The sequence below is a fragment of the Calliphora vicina genome, chromosome 5 (genome assembly GCF_958450345.1).
Source record: "Calliphora vicina chromosome 5, idCalVici1.1, whole genome shotgun sequence".
Lineage (NCBI taxonomy): Eukaryota > Metazoa > Arthropoda > Insecta > Diptera > Calliphoridae > Calliphora > Calliphora vicina.
Genome location: NC_088784.1, coordinates 108,589,849 through 108,608,379, shown reverse-complemented (window position 1 = coordinate 108,608,379; position 18,531 = coordinate 108,589,849).

The following is an 18,531-nucleotide window of genomic DNA, read 5'->3' as shown; positions in this document are numbered from 1 at the left end:
AAATAATTATTTTTACCCCAAATGTTATAACACAGTTAGTTTTCTATGGATTTGAGCTCTTCGTATCCATTTGGAAAGCTAATTCAACGGAGATAATGATTTCATTAAAACTTATGAAACAAATAAATAACAAAATTTTGGCAAAAATCTAAAATATGATAAATTTTCATCTTAAAAACCAATTTCGAACTTCAGTGTCTAAAAAAAACTGTTGTCTCTCCTTATTGTAGTTTAGTATGGCTTCTTGTAATAAGCCAGTTGGTTTTCCATTTCAAAAAAAGCGAATTAAATCAATTGCCTTAAAATTATAATAAAATTGTAATTCAAATTACAATTTCGTTTTAACACTAACCAAAAACAAATTATACAGTGAGATCAGCGATGATCAGTAAGCCAATAAACACAAATTTCGGCTGGCTGATCTTTGTAATAAAAAATGCATCATTAGAAGTTACAGATGATGAGTTTAACGAATTTATGCTGGCCAAACCAAATGAAGAAATGTTACAAAATGGTAACTAAATTGTAGGCCTTTATTTATGTATACCAATTCTTTTTTTTCATTTTGTATAGGTATATTTGGTCCATTGTTATTTTTTTTTTTTTGGTTTTGTGTTGAATTTCCAACAAATCACGATAATCTATTTGCAAAAATTTATTTTTTTTCTTAGAAATTTTCTTGTATGTTCAACTCCAAAGTGTATTTTTTTATTTTTTTCATAAAATACTACAACATACACTGAAATATTGTTGTGGTGGCATCATGGTGAGGCAGGCTGGCAGCCACTACCTCAAACTAAACTGCCAATTTTGTTGTCATGAATTGAACATAAAATTTTTGTGCTGCATATAAACACGATCACGATCCACAAACCAAGCAGGCAGCCACAGCAGCAGTGGCTGGTCGAGATGGATGGAAAAAAAGAAGACAAAAATCCAACACAGAAGTTGAAAGAAGAAATTCATACATAATGCAACAAAAGAACTGTTTATAAAAATACTCAACAACAATAATAACAACAACAACAACTTGCAACAACAGCACCAAGGAAGACAACACAATTTAATTCGTTGGTGATGCAAGCAAAACGTAACACAAACAACAACGAAAAATATCAACATCAGTAGCAGCAACAGCATCCATCCGACCAACAATAATCATCATCAATAAACGGGTGCATGAATGTTAGTTATTACAAAAGGGTTATTTTTGGTACGAGTATCTTAGAAAGATAAATGGTACCAAATTGAAACTAAAAGGAGACAAATAAACTTTAAGCTACGGATCGTAACTTTAACAACAATTGTTGTTTTTTTTTTGTGTAAGCAATTTTTCAGATTTCTTTGAAACTTGGAACTTCAGAATATTGTCACTCAATATGGTTTTTTTCCCGAACTTTTTTCATTCCGGGAAATTTAAAAAAAAAATACTGGAATGCTCTAGAATTTTTTCAATATTAAATTAAGAAAAAAGCATCAACATTTTTAAAATAATCGGTAAAAATTCAATAGTTTAAAATTTTTTAACAATATTATGGTCATTGTAATTATTTATATGATTGTGGTATCCATAATATGGTAAAATTAAGATTCACATGATTGTCGCAATCATATTACAATACAGTGACCATAATATTGTTAAAAAAAATTGTAAAAAATATTAAATGGTTACAGTTAACATGTACAACCATTTGTTTTTTTTCTGCGTGTAGGATCCCTAGTTGTCAACGCACAGATGGCGATACAGTGACCTTATTAAGAGTCAATAAAAAGTCAAAAAGTAATAGAGGAGGTAGCAATTTGAGTTCTGCGGATTACGCTATACCAAAACGTTACTATAGCAAAACGTTACCCTTTAGTATTTTTACTGCGGAGGTCGAAGGTCAAAGATTTTTTATGAAAATATAACAAATTGATTGGATTGATATACACTCAGGTCTCGTTTTATGCTGATTCAAATTTATGCGATTTTTAAATTGTTTTTTTTTAAATTTTAAAAGATTTTGAAATTTTAGAAGCGTTATAAAGCTTTTTTACCGTTTTTAAATTAAACCAAGTTTGCATCACATAGTTTGTTTTTTAGAAAACCAAATTATTAATATGGATCCAGATACGGAAAGAGCATTGAAGATTCATCGCGGTCTGACTGATTTGTTTTCCGGATTTCAAGAGTTGCATAAGCATTTTAAAAATTCAAAATCACAAAGTTTAATGACAAATTATTTTGCAAGAAAAGAAACAATTAAAGCCCCTAAAAATTCTTTGATCTCGTTCCCTATTCGCTAGATTAATTCTAGTGATGAAAATTATATTTTACCATATGATGACAATATGATTATATCATTTAGTGATGAAAGTGACATAGAACCAATTCCAAAACGACGCAGACAATTATTCAGTGAAACAGAATTTCCTTAAAAAATGTTTTAGCTCATTTTTTTGGATCATTTCATTGGATCTGTAATTAACGAATTAATATTATATTTTTATTAATTTTTTTTAATTTATTTTGTTTTTATTGTTTAAGAAAATTAAATAAATATATTTTCTTTGATTTTTTTTATGCGATTTTGTTCTGATTTTTTAATTAAAATCTGAATTTATGCGGTTTTTCAAAATTTTGGAACGAATCATTAGATTTTATATGAAGCTAGAGTATCGTTTTATGCGAATTCAATTTATGCCATTTTTTTTTGGATAGATGCTATCGCATAAAACGAGACCTGAGTATATACTTGGTGTCTAAGTGAGCTCACATTTTAATAACTCCAAAATACATAATAGATAATGTTTTTGCAAAATAAATTTAATTTCAGTGAATTTATTATATTTATATTAAATTGGAAATTTAGCACATAAAAACTTAATCTTATTAAAAAATTAAGAAATTTTTATTATGAATTTTTTAACATAATTTAAATTTGTTAAGCATTAGGGGTCAAAATTAAACACTATTTGTTTATAGTTCATTTTGTTAATTTTACTTTCTTAAAAACTTGTATGAAAAATCTCATGTATTGAACAATTTTAACTTTGACCTCTTCAAAAAATGGATTAGAAACGCAGAATATTAGTCATATTTATTGTATAATCTGAAATAATTTCATTACAGCACAGAAACATTAACAAAATTTTAAATTTTAACAAAATTATTGCTAAAATATTTTTCTGGAAACCAGTGTATTCAAATTTATTTATTATTTATTTTTATTCTCTCAGATAGTTTTATTAAAATTCTTAAGTTTGAACTTTATTTTTTTAGAATTTGTTTAACAACATATTTTAAATTAGAGTATTGCTAATGTTTTAAATAAATTAAATGTTTTATCACACTTTGAAAAAGAAAAACGTTTTCCTAGTTATACAGAAATTCACACCAAAGTACTTGTAAATCTAAAGAAAGTAAAAGTGATCTCGTATTGGAAATTTTATGATATTTTAAATTTTGTTGAAAAGATCATTCACTACAGATTACGATTCCATCATATTCAAGAGAGAAAATAAATATTTAATATTTAACAAAAATTTGCATTGTCTTTGTTGATAGTGGAAACATGACAATGATATAATAAAGTTGCAAGCAACGTTAATGTTTGATTATATTGTTATTGCTTTTATTCTATTTTCATTTTCAAATCCTTTGGCATAATTTAGACTACCCTAAACTCCAAAATATATTAAAATTTCTAACTTCCAACTAAAAAGATACTAAATATTTTTCACTAACCCACATTAGTTTATATATGATGATCTAGCTAGTTCCGTCCCTCTGTCTGTCTGTTGAAAACATGAAAGGGCACAAACTGACCTAGCTGGCTGAAATTTTCCTTAAATTTTCCTAAATATGGACAATATCGATCCATGATTTCACCTAGCCCCCATACGAATGTCCCCCCGGAATAATGTTCGATCACTCATAAACACAACACAACTTAGTTCAAAATACTCTGAAATTTGACTGTAAAGTATGACGAAAATCGGAAAACATTATAGCTAGTTCCCATATAAGCTCCCCCTCAGAAAATGACGATCATTCATATTTGTCTTATAATAATTAATATCATGATGAATTTGGTCAAAAGCAAGTTTTATATGAAAACTGGAAACAAAAATTTTTAACCCAGCTTTTTTTATCACCATAATTTTTTTTTTTTTTAAATTTAAATAAAAAAATTTTAAAATTTAAAAAACAAAAAATTTTTTTTTAAAATTTAAATATTCAAAAATAAAATTTTTCCAAAAAATTAAAAAAAACAACTTTGAAAAAAAACATAAATTTTGTTTACCTAAAAATATTTAAAATTTGTATTTTGAAGTATAATTTGGTATATAGTATAAGATTCAAAACCGTTAACAATGTAAACACAAAGCTTTTGTTATTTTTGTATATTAACTAAAAAACGGCCATTAAATTTAAATTATTTTTGAAAAAGAACAACGGTTTAAAGTGCTTTATCCAAATTTCATTATATGAAATTTTTTATTCACACTTTCATTCATGTTGATTTAAAATTTTTCTTCTTTGAAAATAAAATTAGTTATTAGTTCATAATAAATTCAGTTTGACAAAACCCAAGCTCTTTCAAAATAGATAAATAAAAATCAGCTGTGTTGTTGATTTCACCTTACTTAGTGCATCCTGAGCTAATTTTTATTTTTGTATTCAAATAAATTTCGAATATTTAATGAATTTTTCAAAAATATTTAATAAATCAGTTTTATAATTTGCTAGAAATAACCAAAGTACGAAATCTTTGTTTAAATTTGACTAAACTTTTTGTTCAAAAAGTACTTATTTTCTTAAGAATTTTGTAATGATTCATATCTTTATTATTGTAATTTTTAACTTGGTACTTTTTTGTTTTTAAATAACCCCCAAACTGATTGTTTAAAAAGTACCTACATATTTTCAAAACTATTTGTAGTTCTAGTTCATTCTCCCCGTTTTTCAAAGAACTGAATCTCTGATGTATGTGTTATTGAATAAGAGAAAAATTCAATTTTATAGGTGAATTTTTTTATACATATTTATTTATTTTTCATTTTCAATTCTTCTTTATTTGTTGTATTTTTTTAACTTGATACTTTTTCGTTTTTAAATAATCCCCAAAATTATTATTCAAAAAGTACCTACATATTTTCATAACAATTTTTAGTTCTTTCTCCCCGTTTTTTTCAAAGAAATGTATCTCTGATGTATGTATTATTGAATAAGAGAAAAATTTATTCAATTTTATACGTGAATTTTTTTTATATTTATTTATTTTTCATTTCCATTTTTTATTTTCAATTCTTCTTTATTTGTTGTATTTTTTTACATAACAAATCTACGTCTGTAACTATCAAGGCTTTTGACTCCGATATAAAAATTTTTCTTTCTTTGCTGATGTTTTCATTTCTTTTTTTTTACTTTTTTTAATATAATTTTTTCCCATTTTTTTTTGCTAAAGTGGATGGTTTCAGGAAAAAAAAAACTCGAAATAAAATTAAAAAAAAAGATTTGATATGTATGACTGTTTGGCGGTGTGTACGTCAGTTAGTTTAGTATGTGAGTATGAGTACGGCGGCGTTTATATGTACCTATATTGCAGCCGTCAGTCAATACGTATTGAAAAATGTATTTCAATACATTTCAATACAATTCGCTGTTGCACGTTCTTCTTGTTGTCGTTGTCGTCGTCAACGTTGCTGTTGTTTGCTAAAGCTGTTGTTGCTGTTTATATTCATTCCTCATTCCTAATGCTGACAATGCGAATTCGATACTTTTTTATCATCTTTTTTTGCTACTTACTTTGTTTTTCCTTTTTTTTCTTGTCCAGAATTTACAAAAAAAAATTTTGAAAAAAAGTGCAAAACAAAAACTATTATCATCAAATGTTTTTGCTGCTGTTTCAATCTGTCCGTCTGTATGTCCTTCTGTCTGTCGTTTTGGGTTGTTGCTGAGTGTTCGGTTGTAGTTGCTGTTAAAGTTGTTCCTGTTGTTGCTAGATTTTACTTAGTTTTTCTTTTTTTTCACTTTTATATTCTATGCGGCCTTTGCTGTTTGTAACACAAATACAAGGTTTACATCCTTCTAGCAACCGAAAGGCAAATGTACCCTACACACTAGACTGCTGCATAATTGTAGGAAGGAAAAAATACTTCAAGTTCTCTTAGAATTTTTCCTATATATTGACTTACAGAGTCATACAGTTATGTGCAAACAGTATTCCGGGGAGACTTTTGCGTAGGGGTTAGGTGAAATCATGAACCGATATTGCCCATTTTCAATACCAAACAAACCTATCGTGTTTTCAACACACAGACAGACGAACGGACATACTGGGGTATCTTGCTTGTCTATAGTTTACTCGAAAACTTGATAACTTAGCTTTCAATCCGATTATATCCGTAAAGAATGCAGCAGGCTCCTCATTTAACCTTCAAACGTTGCTAGCACAAAGTATACAGAGGCGTCAAATTTGACAGTTCAAAAACACTAAAATCAGCTGTTTTTGAAATTGTTTCGATAGAAAGAGAAAACAAATTTGCGGTTTAATACAGACAGTGCGTTAAAACAAACAACTATATACATAAGCACAAAACCAAACCAGTTGAAATTGTTTCGAGCGAAAGAGACAAATATATTTTTTTGCCGTGTCGCCTCTGTATACTTTGTGGTTGCTAGGAAAAAGAACATGATGAATATCGGTGACTTGCTGAGGCATATTTTTAAAATGTTTGGTACATCAGGGATTCCGACTTTAGGCTAACCGTTATCGTATTGCAAATGGCTATTGGCGTCCTAAAGGATCAGCCGATGAAATAGGCTTGAAGCAAATGGTCGGTTATTTTTAGTCATTCTCACAGAAATATAACTGCGGTATAGAGTGCTTCAGTGCAAGATTTCTGATGATGTGGAATAGTTAGGCTTCGTATAAAGAAGGATCAGGAGTTGTCAGGCAATGTATTTGATATCTAAATGAACTAGGAAGGCACAATCAATTGACATTGTACGGGATAGGTGGGCATTAAGGATACGTTTAGATCGATCGGGCCAATTCTTTTGCCAACAGGACGCTTGATGTATCGTTGTGGGAACAGAGCCTTTATTTAGCAACTATCTCTTAAGGATGTTCTAGGTTTGTTCGGCACTGGAGATATATATTTGGTCTGAGTTAGACCGAGCATTTGGTCAAGATGTCAAGGGGTAAATCCCACTTGCTATGACCGCTTGATAAATGCAACCTTGGGATAATGGCGGGATTGAATACCAGATTGATTGTGGTCTTACATAGATAGCATCAGTACCCTCTAAGTAATGTTGCGACGAGTCTGTAAGTCGGATTATGCTATACTTTGACATTGACCCCTTTGGCGGGGCTTTTCTGGTCGCTGGGAATATTTTGAACGTCTCACTGAACAGCATCATTAGTGAACTTAATTTAAAAAAACCTGGAATAGTAAATTTTGACTTTTTATAGGAAGCATTTGTATTAAGTTCCTAAAAGTTTGGACCAACTTAAGTGTAGCTTTCATAAGGTATTTTTAAAGTCATTGTTACTTGCAGCAGTTGCATACAAAAATTTTATAAATCTTTAATATATTTTGTTGATGTTTTATTTATTTATTTTGCATGTTTATGTAGCTCCTTTAAGTTTATATACATTTTGCAGCTTCTCTTTTTGTAGCTGTTGTTGTTGTTCCTCTAAAAATTCGCACAATGCACAGCCATCAAGAACGTACGGCAGGCATTCCTTTTGATATCAACAACATTTGCCGTCATCTTAGAGTCAAATGGATATTGGAATACACTGACGCTACACACTCCTATATGGCAAGTTAGTCAAAGAAGCCACAAAGGCAACACAACACAACACACAAAAAAAAGTAGCAGCTACACAAACAAAAACTATGCTATGCAAGCACTTTTACTATCGTAAAGTAATGTCAGGAAGCCCGGTCTGAAAACAGTGGCAGTAACTGCACACTTTTGTAGGTACATGATGCTACTGCTGAATGTTGCGTTAAACGGGCACGAGCACAGTTGCGTCAACTGGCAGCAGTGCTAAAACGCAGCTACTGTTAAAACAAAACACCGACTACTAAACGTACATATTTAACTCATAACAGTTTGTATTTTTGTATTTTTTTTTTTGGAGTTTTCAATCGATTATTTTATTTTTTGAAGAGATTGCCATTTTGTTATTTTGTTAAACTTTAGGGCGAGAGTGCACAAAACAAATAGAATGTTTAATAGAAGTTGTTTTCAAAGCATGAAGGATAAAGGCCCTGACGCCAAAGTCTTCCATAAAGTATTTGTTAACATGGGGCTAGAGATTTTTCTTTACACTAGACTTTTGCATATTCTAATACAAAGAAAGAGAGAAATATGAATGAAAGAAGTAACAAAAAAAACAAGTGCAAAATATTTCCAAAAAACTAGACAGCACGTCAACGTTACGTTAGCTTTAACTGCAACGGTGAGAGTCTAGTGTAATGGTTATAAGCCAAGTATAAAATTACAGCCATGGCTAACAATACAATACAACACACACACTAACTTAAAACATACTTACAATCTGCCTTAAAAAAGCCATAAATTAAATGGTAGCAAAAGCCACGCCCAACTATTTAACATTGTGGTTGTTTTTGCTAAAATAAAACAAACACAACACCGTTATTTCACACAAGAGCAAAAGAAAACACACGAGTATTACTCGCACAAAACAAACACTCTCCCTTTTCTTCTTCATACTAAAAATAACCAGAGAGTAATCACTAACACATGTTAGTCATTCGGTTATAGAATTACACGAGAGTAAAGGAAACAACTAGTGAATGATTTGGTGTGGAGAAAATTGTTGAAATCAACCATATCTCTCAGCACTTCCAACATGAGCAGCAACTTAACTGTCAAGCATTTTCATTCACCATCAAACTTGCCTAAAGGTGAGTCGGTTTTTTGTTTTCATCATTTAGCGCGCGCATGTCTCAACAACAAACAATTAAACGTCGTGTGTATATTTTGTGTGTTGTGTTGTTTTACGTTCGATACGTTTATTTTTTTTCAATACGGTGTTTCGTTATTAATATCGTTGTAGTTGTTGTGGTTGTTGTCGTCACGTTACATTGTTGTTATTTTGTATTTTACTCGCCCGTCATCATCATCATCTCTCACAGTAAACGCGTTTAGAGGTGTTGTGTTCCAAAGAAACAGCAACAACAACACCAAAAAAAAAAGAAAGAAAATTTCATCAAACAAAATACGAAAAAGTGAAAAAAGAAAAAAATAATCAAAAACTTTATCACACGCATTGTATATTGACCGACAACCGACAGCGTGTTGGTTGGTAGTCTGAATGTTGTACGTTACTGTAACGCGTCAGACGTGTTAAAATCGCTTAGCGGAACATTGGATTAGATATCACACAGACTTAACCGCGGGCAGTTTACACTCACTCTATGTACGTTCGTTAGTTAGTTTAACCAACTGACTGACTGTCTGTCTGGCTTTATTTTAGCGCTTTATTATTGTCGTTTTTCATCACTACGTCTGCACACGTCGTTGTCGTCCTAACGTCTTCATTAATAAACCATTTATTTGTTTAAAAACACAAAAAATTATTTTAAAAAAAAACGCGAAAATAAATGAAAAATCTGTGAAAAAAAACGCGAAAACGTTTTAACAAATTTTAATAAAAAAAACAAAATTTTGTTAAAGATTTGAGAAAAATATATAAAATAAAAAGTTTTGTTACAAAAAAGTTTCTAAAAACAAGTGATGCTTATATAAAAGAAAATAAATAAACCCCTTAAAAAAAGAAAATAAAAGTGTTTAAATATCAACAACAAAAAAATAACATAAATAAATTTAACAGGATTAAACATTTTCCAAGGATTACAATTCACAATTCGAAGAAAAAAAAATACTACAAATACACTCAAACATTTATAGGAACAACGCCTTTATATTTAAATAAATAAAGGCAGGCCTGTAAATAACGGATACGGATATTATTTATTTAAAACCAATTCAAAAGTTTTGCTTAAAAGGTAAAAGCAATTAAATACCTAAAATACTATTATCACTAAGGACTTTGTTAATTTCGTCTTTTTAAAAACCATTAATAAAAAACCAAACCAAATCTTTTATACAATTTGTTTAAAACAATATTAACCTTAAACCAAGGTCCACAGTATTTAAATACTTAGAAAAAGAAGACCTTTGATAAGAGGTTATCATTGAAATTTACGCTTCTATTAGAATTTCTATAGAAAATGTTTAGTTGTGAAGCTTAATACTAAGTGTTCAGCGCAATAGAAAACTTATTATGGCATTTCTGAGTTTTGATAGGAAACAATAAACATTTCTAGAAATGAATGAATAGACAAAATTGAATTTTTTCAATACGTCAGCAGGTTCAATATTATTGGTAATAGCTGACATTTTGGGAACACAAAAACAAAATTTAGAATGGAAGAATGTAGGGCTACCTAAACAAAATCCAACTAAACTGTAGCAATGAATGTACCTAATTACAGGGATTTAAATCTAAATTATGGATATATCTACATAAGTATGACTTCTGATTCATTATTAATGATTTCATTTAAACCAATCCATCACTTGAAATCACAGCTTATGAAAAAATTTCATGTTAATATTCCAGGACATATTTTTATACATAAGGAAGTAGTTCCATAATTGGGGAGCCGCAGAACAAAAGGTACATACTTTTTTAAAAATTTTGGAAAATGGATCTTTTCTAGAAGAACAAATCAATTTGTAAAAAAATTCGAAAAAGTACCTTTTGTTCTGCGGCTCCTCAATTATGGAACTACTTCCCTTCCTTTTAAAATCTATATTGCATAAAAAGTACTACTGGGTTCCTAATTTACCGCACCTTTCCGATTCCCGGAAAATTTAAAAAAATCTGTTCACTTCCGGGAATTTTCAAATAAATCGGTAGAATTCAATCATGCACAGAGAAAACAGATTCGTGATAGCAACCGATTTTGTTGCTAATCGAATGATTCTGTCTTAGTGACCGAATTTTACAGTTGTGACTACAGTATTTTGTATGGGGTAACTAAAGTTTGGTTGCCTCAACTGAAATTCTTCTTTATCAACAGACATTCTGTTGTTAGAACTGAAAAATTCTATGTGTGCAATCGAATCATTCGATTGGTAACAAATTCGGTTGCTATCACGAATCTGTTTTCTCTGTGTGTACATATGTATATCGTTCAAACTAAGTGAAATCTGAAAAAAAGTTTTAATGATAAGCATCAAAATAATTTCTTTAAGAACTGTATTATGTCGAGGTACTAAGTAGAAATGTTTATTTTCCTTATTTAAATAAACAAATTTTCTAGTTTTGAGAAAATAGATATTGTTGTGATAACCGAACTTATGCATAATCAAAGGATTTAGTCTAATCGGATGAACCTCAAAAATTCGGTTATTTAAATCGTAATTATTCTGTATTAACAGGATTTTCAGTTGCTAATATAGAAAAATTCTTTCGATATAAACGAATTATTCGATTAGCAAAAACAGAAAATTAAACTTTAACCAAAACTTAATACAACCGGAAGCAGCAATGAACCTTGAAATACCCCGGTGCTCAATCACTCACGATATATTCCTATTAGAGATGCCAAACGGGGAATACCGTTCCCAAAAATCCCGGCGTTTTCGGGATTTCCTGAATCTCGAAGCCCGGAATTATTTAATTTTAAATCTTATAATTTTCGGGATTTTAGATTTTCTTTACCAAATCCCGAACCCCGGGATTTTCAAAAATCAGTCCCGATTAGCATCTCTAATCCCTATTTGTTATCGCAATAATAAATAGGGACTTAAGAAAGTCATCATATTGTTAACACTAAAATAACTAGATACACAAAGATAACAGATTCGTTATATTCACAAATTCTTTCAGTTCTAACAAAAGAAAGTTAGTTAAGAATGAGGAATTCGAATTATTGTCAGCCATAACTGAAAAATTTAATGATTCTACAAATTCGTTTATCACAACCAAAACTGTTTTATGTGTGTTATGATTGTAACAGTTCCGCTGTTGTTGGAAGAACTTCCCTGGGGAAAAAACTTCCGGTTGATAAGGCTTTTGCTGAGTTGATAATATTTGGCCGATTGCGAATCGGGTCGTTACAGAGCATAGATCAAATTGTCTTGGAAACGTTTTCTCTGTGTAGTTAATGACTATAATAATGAAATTTATTTAGTAAAAATTACAAAATATGTGAATCAGTAATATACATATTTACAGAGGAGAAAAACTGAAAATTTCACTCATAAAATTGATATTTCCTATTTTCACCCCATTGGATACGCGCCTGCTACACAGAACCCTGCTGACTTAATTTTCCAAAGTTGTTGTCAGATATCAACATGGCAAAATCAGAGTGTAGCTCAAAAATGTTAGAGGTTTCTAATCTAATGTGTCTTCAATTTGTTGTCACATTTCAAAAGAAAAGACTTCAAAAAATATTAATACTGGAATTTAAACTGGACTTTGGCATGAACCCCAACCTAGTATTTGTTCAATTTGTTACATGTCATTATCATATAGAAATATCACGAAGAAGACTCGAAACGAACAGAACATTTACCACATTTTAACCCTCCGTTAGTCGCAATCAATTGAGATTAGTATCAAATTGATATCAATAAATTTAAGCCGCGTTTTAAAATAATCTCTTCACTTTTTATATCGCAAACATAAAAACAATATTAAATTTAAAGTATTTAAAAGAGTAATACAAATAAAATAGCAATAAAAATATATTTTTATAAAAAAATAACTTAAAATTTAGGGGACTAAAAAAAATTTACAATAAAAAAATTCTTGCGACTAACGGAGGGTTAATCACTTTACACGAACATGTCGATCAGAACAACACCAAAATATATGCATTTTTGTCATGACTTTGGTCGAAACACAATCCGCAATTTGTTCTTTGACAGCAATAGAATCCGCAACATTCAAGCTGATCGACTAGCACACTACACAGAAAAAAATATTTCTTAAACCGTTTCAATTCAAATATTTGTCACATATTGAACTGGTTTCAATTATTTCATAATTAAATCAAGTATTCATTTGCTCAAAAACTAAATTTCTTTATATTTTCTATTGAATTTTGAGTTTTTAATTTGATAATTTTGAAAATTGAATATACAATTTTCGTTATTGGTTGAAATTTTAATACAATAATTATTGAATAGATAATTTTCGTAATTGAAAACACATTTTTGTTATTTTTTGTGTTTCAATTACGAAAATTATCTATTCCATGATACAATTATAGAAGGTAGAATCACTAGGGAGAGTTTTCAATATTTAGCCCTATAATGTCAAACTTTGATTTTGAATTTTTTCATATTTTTTTATATTTTCTTTTGTTTAACGTTACAAGAATTGTATAATTGAGAATTTATTTTCTACCTTATATTGTTCTATCATGATCTATTCAATAATTTTTGTATTTGAAATTCAACTAATAACGAAAATTGTATCAAAATAATCAAATTCAAAACTCAAAATTCAATAGAAAATATCAAGAACTTTTTTGTTTGAAACACAACAAAAATTTGATAAACTATCAAAATATATTAGGACATTATGACAATATGAACAAAAAGTAGACCGTGTGAATACCCCATATATATCGGGACAAGGGTTTCTAATTACCCAGACTTTTTCCATTCCCGGGAAATAGTAATTCGTTTCAAAAGCGATTTTTTTCAAATCAGAATGTTTATGAACAAATTTAAACCAATATTATTCTCATTATTTTCTCTAAATATCAATATCCTTAACAAGTTTTAAGCTTTATTCCTTTAAGAACCATGGTTCATTTTTCTGTTTTAAATAAACATTTTTCTGATTTTGTCACACAGAGCAAAATAGTCATGGTTCTGATAACCGAATTTATCTTTAATCAAATGATTCATTCCATATAACGGAATTTTTCACTAGTGACTGAAAAATATTTGTCAGGGAGACAAAAATTTGGTTACTTAAATCGGCGCTACTAACAAAGTCCCCAATGAACAAAGTTCCCAAACCACAAATGAATTAAATCCTCAAAATTGGGGGCTTAATTCATTATGAATTAAAACCCAAAAGTTGTAAATTAAATAAATCCCCAACCAAAATGAAAAAGAATCTGTCTTCGCATATTAAAAATTCTGGGCAAATTTGTTCTCCTCTGGGATTTATCAAAAACCGGCTTCGCCCGAAATGCGCTATACAAAACAATTTTGGGGTCTTAATTCATTTGCGGTTTAGGGTCTTTGTTCATTGGGGACTTAGTTCGTAGCGCCACTTATTCTGGGTAAACTATGAAGAAAACTTACAAACTTTAAATTGCTTTCCCTTCACTTTTTATTTACGAAATCTAACTTCCAGCCAGTTAGAGATTTATTATTGCAGAATTTCGCAAATCGTATCTAGTGAAAAGCTTATTCCCTTTTAAGATGTTGAGTTTACTTCATTTTATTTATAAATACAAATACACCACTTCTATTACGCCCCCATGCCCTAACTAACAATGTATTCCTCTGCAACTAAAACGTAACCTAAAAAACATAAATAAAATTTATTTTCTTAATGTAACATGTAACAGAATGAAGACATTTTCCCTGGCTACCTGACATCAAACAACAGAAAAACAACTAAATTTTTTGATCTCAGGAAATTAAACGTTTTAGATCATCTTAATTTACTATTTAAAACGTAGAAATAGTTACAACTTAGTATAAATATTTAAGTGGTATTAGCAGAAGTTTGTAAGATGTAGTAGATGTTTTTAGTAAAAGTAGTCATAGTTGTTCAAGCATTATCTCTAACATTAATCAGTATATTTTTTTTAATATTATCGCTTACATTTAACTGCCCACTTTAAACTAAATAGTTGTTACTCATACATACATTTGTTGGCTAGCAAACACTACGTGCAGTTCGTTTAGCAGCAAATTGACTTGCTTTATTAAAATGTTGGAAGAACAATCACGTTAACCGTCTAATGTTTAAGCATGCCTTAAGGTACTCATAGCAAAATGCCAATAAATGCAAATATAACTGACATTTCATTTCAAAAACTTTTAAAGCTTTTTAAAATGATTTAAGTGCATTTTTTTGCAACTGTTAGATGAGTTTTTGAAATGCAAAATCAGTTATGATGTGTGCCTTGGGTATGCTTGGGCATTAGAGGGTTAAGGAATCTGTTGTCAAACGAATTATGGATTGATTGTGTTTGAAACAACCGAATTGTTTTCAACTTATTAAACATTTCAACCAGTATATTCGATTGCCAATAAATTTAATTGCCGCAATCAATATGTTTTCCTTGTGTACAATTAAGGACCCAATAATGTGGTTCAAAAATTCCTGCTTTAAATAAACTGCAGCTAAACTTCATTATGCTTCTGTTTTTATAGTGAAGTTGGCTGCAGTTTACTTAAAAAAAAAAAAATTTTAAACTATAAATTTCTTTAAATTGAAAAGTCCCTGGATTGACACCAGGACAGTCAAAATTTAAGTCTTCCTTTTTTTGACTCTAAAATGTTTGTAACAAGAGTAGATCTATGCGACACACTTTGTTGCGAATTGATATAAAATAGACTTGGGTAGTTCAGTTGAACGATTCAATTGTTTGAACTTAGTTCAGTTTTAAACTATGAACTAAAATGATCAAAATGCTTTATTGACTGAATTATTCAGTTGGAATTTATACCTTAAACAAACGAACTTGTTGTCAATTGAATGTTTTAGTAACTGATTTTTTCATTAAAATTAAATTTTGATCAACTTCAACTTTTACTGAAATAGTGCTGGATATTAAACCAGTTTCTAAGTGAGGAATATGGAATGATTAGGCGCCGCAGAACCGGTCATAGGTTCAGATCAAAATCTTAATAAGAAGTTAAGTTTTTTCAAACACTATTGGCAACCTGCTGACGACATTTGAGAAAAATTTGAAAAAAACTTAATTTTTGGAAAAAACCTTAATTTAAGTTTTCTTTACTAACTAAATCTTTTAAAAAGACTTAAAGAATTATTAATAGTGGAATTTAAAACGTAATTTAACATGAACGTCCTCATCAGAATTTCTTGAAAATTTCGAATTTTTAAAGGAGTTAATTTTTTTTAATCTGGTTTAACCCTTTAATGCATATTGTTGCCAATTGTCTACATTCCAGATCCACTTAATTTTAGACGAAAATAAGCTTGAAACTAATTCAGATTCTCCTTCAGCAAATGGAGTACGAAAAGTTTCAGTTAAAGAAATTCTAAATCAAACCAAAGCTAAAGGAAATATAATAAATAAAAATCAACTTTATAGAAAAATAAAATTAAAAATCATGTATTTAAGGGTTAAAAATCTTCCTTTTAATTTAAAAACGTTTCGTTATTTTTATATAAGTTTGACATTCCGTTTATAATTTTTACAATATTGTTTTTCGATCCTATAAATTATATATTCCGGATTCATATATATAACAAAGCTGATATAACGATGTCCGTCTGTTTGTTCAAATAAGTTTTACGAAAAGCACAGACAAGTTTGATCAAAATATCTAATATATTCATGAGAGTTTGATTTAGGTATTATAAATCGGCGAAATCGTCTAACAAATGGCTGAGATATAGTAAAACCCCAAGACTACCTCGATTTTTAGGCAAATTTAGACTCTATATTGGATAAAAAGTTCTGTACATAGACAATATGTGTGTATATCAAATGAAAGGTATTTCAAAGGCCTTACTAGCAACACTTGGCAAGACTTGGTAAATGGGATCAACAATGGGTCAATTTTGGACAACTATTTTTTTCCCGAATTTTTTTTTTTAATTTTAGTTTTTATATTTTTTCATAAAATAATAAACTAAGTTGAAGGATAAACAAAATTTGCACTCCAAATTGTATTTATATCAATGTGCTTTTAAACAGATTTCCATTCAACCAATAATATGCACTGAAAGGAAAATATTTTAAAAGTACTCTTTGAAATTCAAAAATATGCAATAAAAATACAAATTTCATAATCAAGAAACCAATTCCAAATTCCTCTCATATTGCTATATATTAAAAGGTCTTTCAATAGGGACTTTGATAAAGTCCATATTGTTGAAGCTACATTTGTCGAATTGGCTGTCTTTTATTCAGTTTGTTTTGCCAAATCGCAATGGACGGATGTAGTGTTCAACAAGACGCTAAAAGGATCAATTAATTTTTATCAAAATGGTTGTTATGTTCGGGCATCGTTCCTTTAATTTTCATCAAAAAATCATCTTCAACGATGAGGCCCATTTTTGGACAAACAAAATTGTGGAATTTGGGACGATACCAATTCACATGAGATCCAAGAACTTCCCAAGTATCCTGAAAAAGTCACTGTTGGTAGCGGATTTTGCGCTGGCGGCGTCATTGGTCTATATTTCTTAAAGAACGACTTTGGCCAGGCCATAAATGTCAATGGCGCGCGCTATATGCGCTACGAGCCACACAGCTCAAGCGAAGTTGGTCAAGCTCCACGAGCCATTTGAGGGCATGGTCATTTCACTTGGATGTGATGTGAATTGGCCACCGAGATCCAGCAATTTGACCACGTTAGACTTTTTCTTGTGGAGTTTTCTTAAGTCGCAGGTCTATGCGAATAAGCCACAAACCACAACTGTCAAATTCAGCCTGATTTATGCGCCAGAGTCATGGAATATTGGAGATTTCGAATGCGCGAAACCCCGCATCTCACATACACTTTGATTTATTTAAATTTAAACATAGAAAGCGCTTAATGGAATACCCTTTATATATGAAAACCATTCTAATATCCACAACTGCTACGAAAATATGCGATGTGAAGTTTAAGTAACATATACGAAAAAGTACTTTTTGATATTTTGACTACAAACGTGACAGTATAACAAGGATGGCGCTAGAGTGGAATCCTCAAAGCTCAAGTGGTCGTCCAAAGAATATACGGAGACGCACGAAACTCCAAGAGCTAGGACAGTGCAATCTTACATGGGAACAAATCGTACAAGATGTAAATACTTTGTGGAAGCCATATGCTCCCAAAAGGGGTAATGGAGAAAAAAAAATTTCAAACGTTTAAAAATTTTTTATATAAAAGATTAAAAATAATTATCTTATCCTTATGTCATCTAAAAGACGCCAAATACATTTCATTCATTGAAATTTAACATTCTTTAAATAACTAAGAATTCCAAAGAATTATTTATTTTCCTGTACTTTTCTCTACTTTCGCTTTAATTATAAATGTTGGTCTTTGTTGAAAATCTATTTAAAACATTATTTCCTGTTAATGTGCTAACCTGAATTTCTTTATAATCTATGATATAAGTTAAATAAATTTATACTATTGTGGTACTTGTATACATTTGTCCAATTCACAATCGTGTCGTAGAGTTGTATGTAGGGTTTTTAATTTCCCGACCTTTATTAATTCCCGGGAATAGGGAAAAATTTTTCTACATTTACCCGGCTATTCCCGAA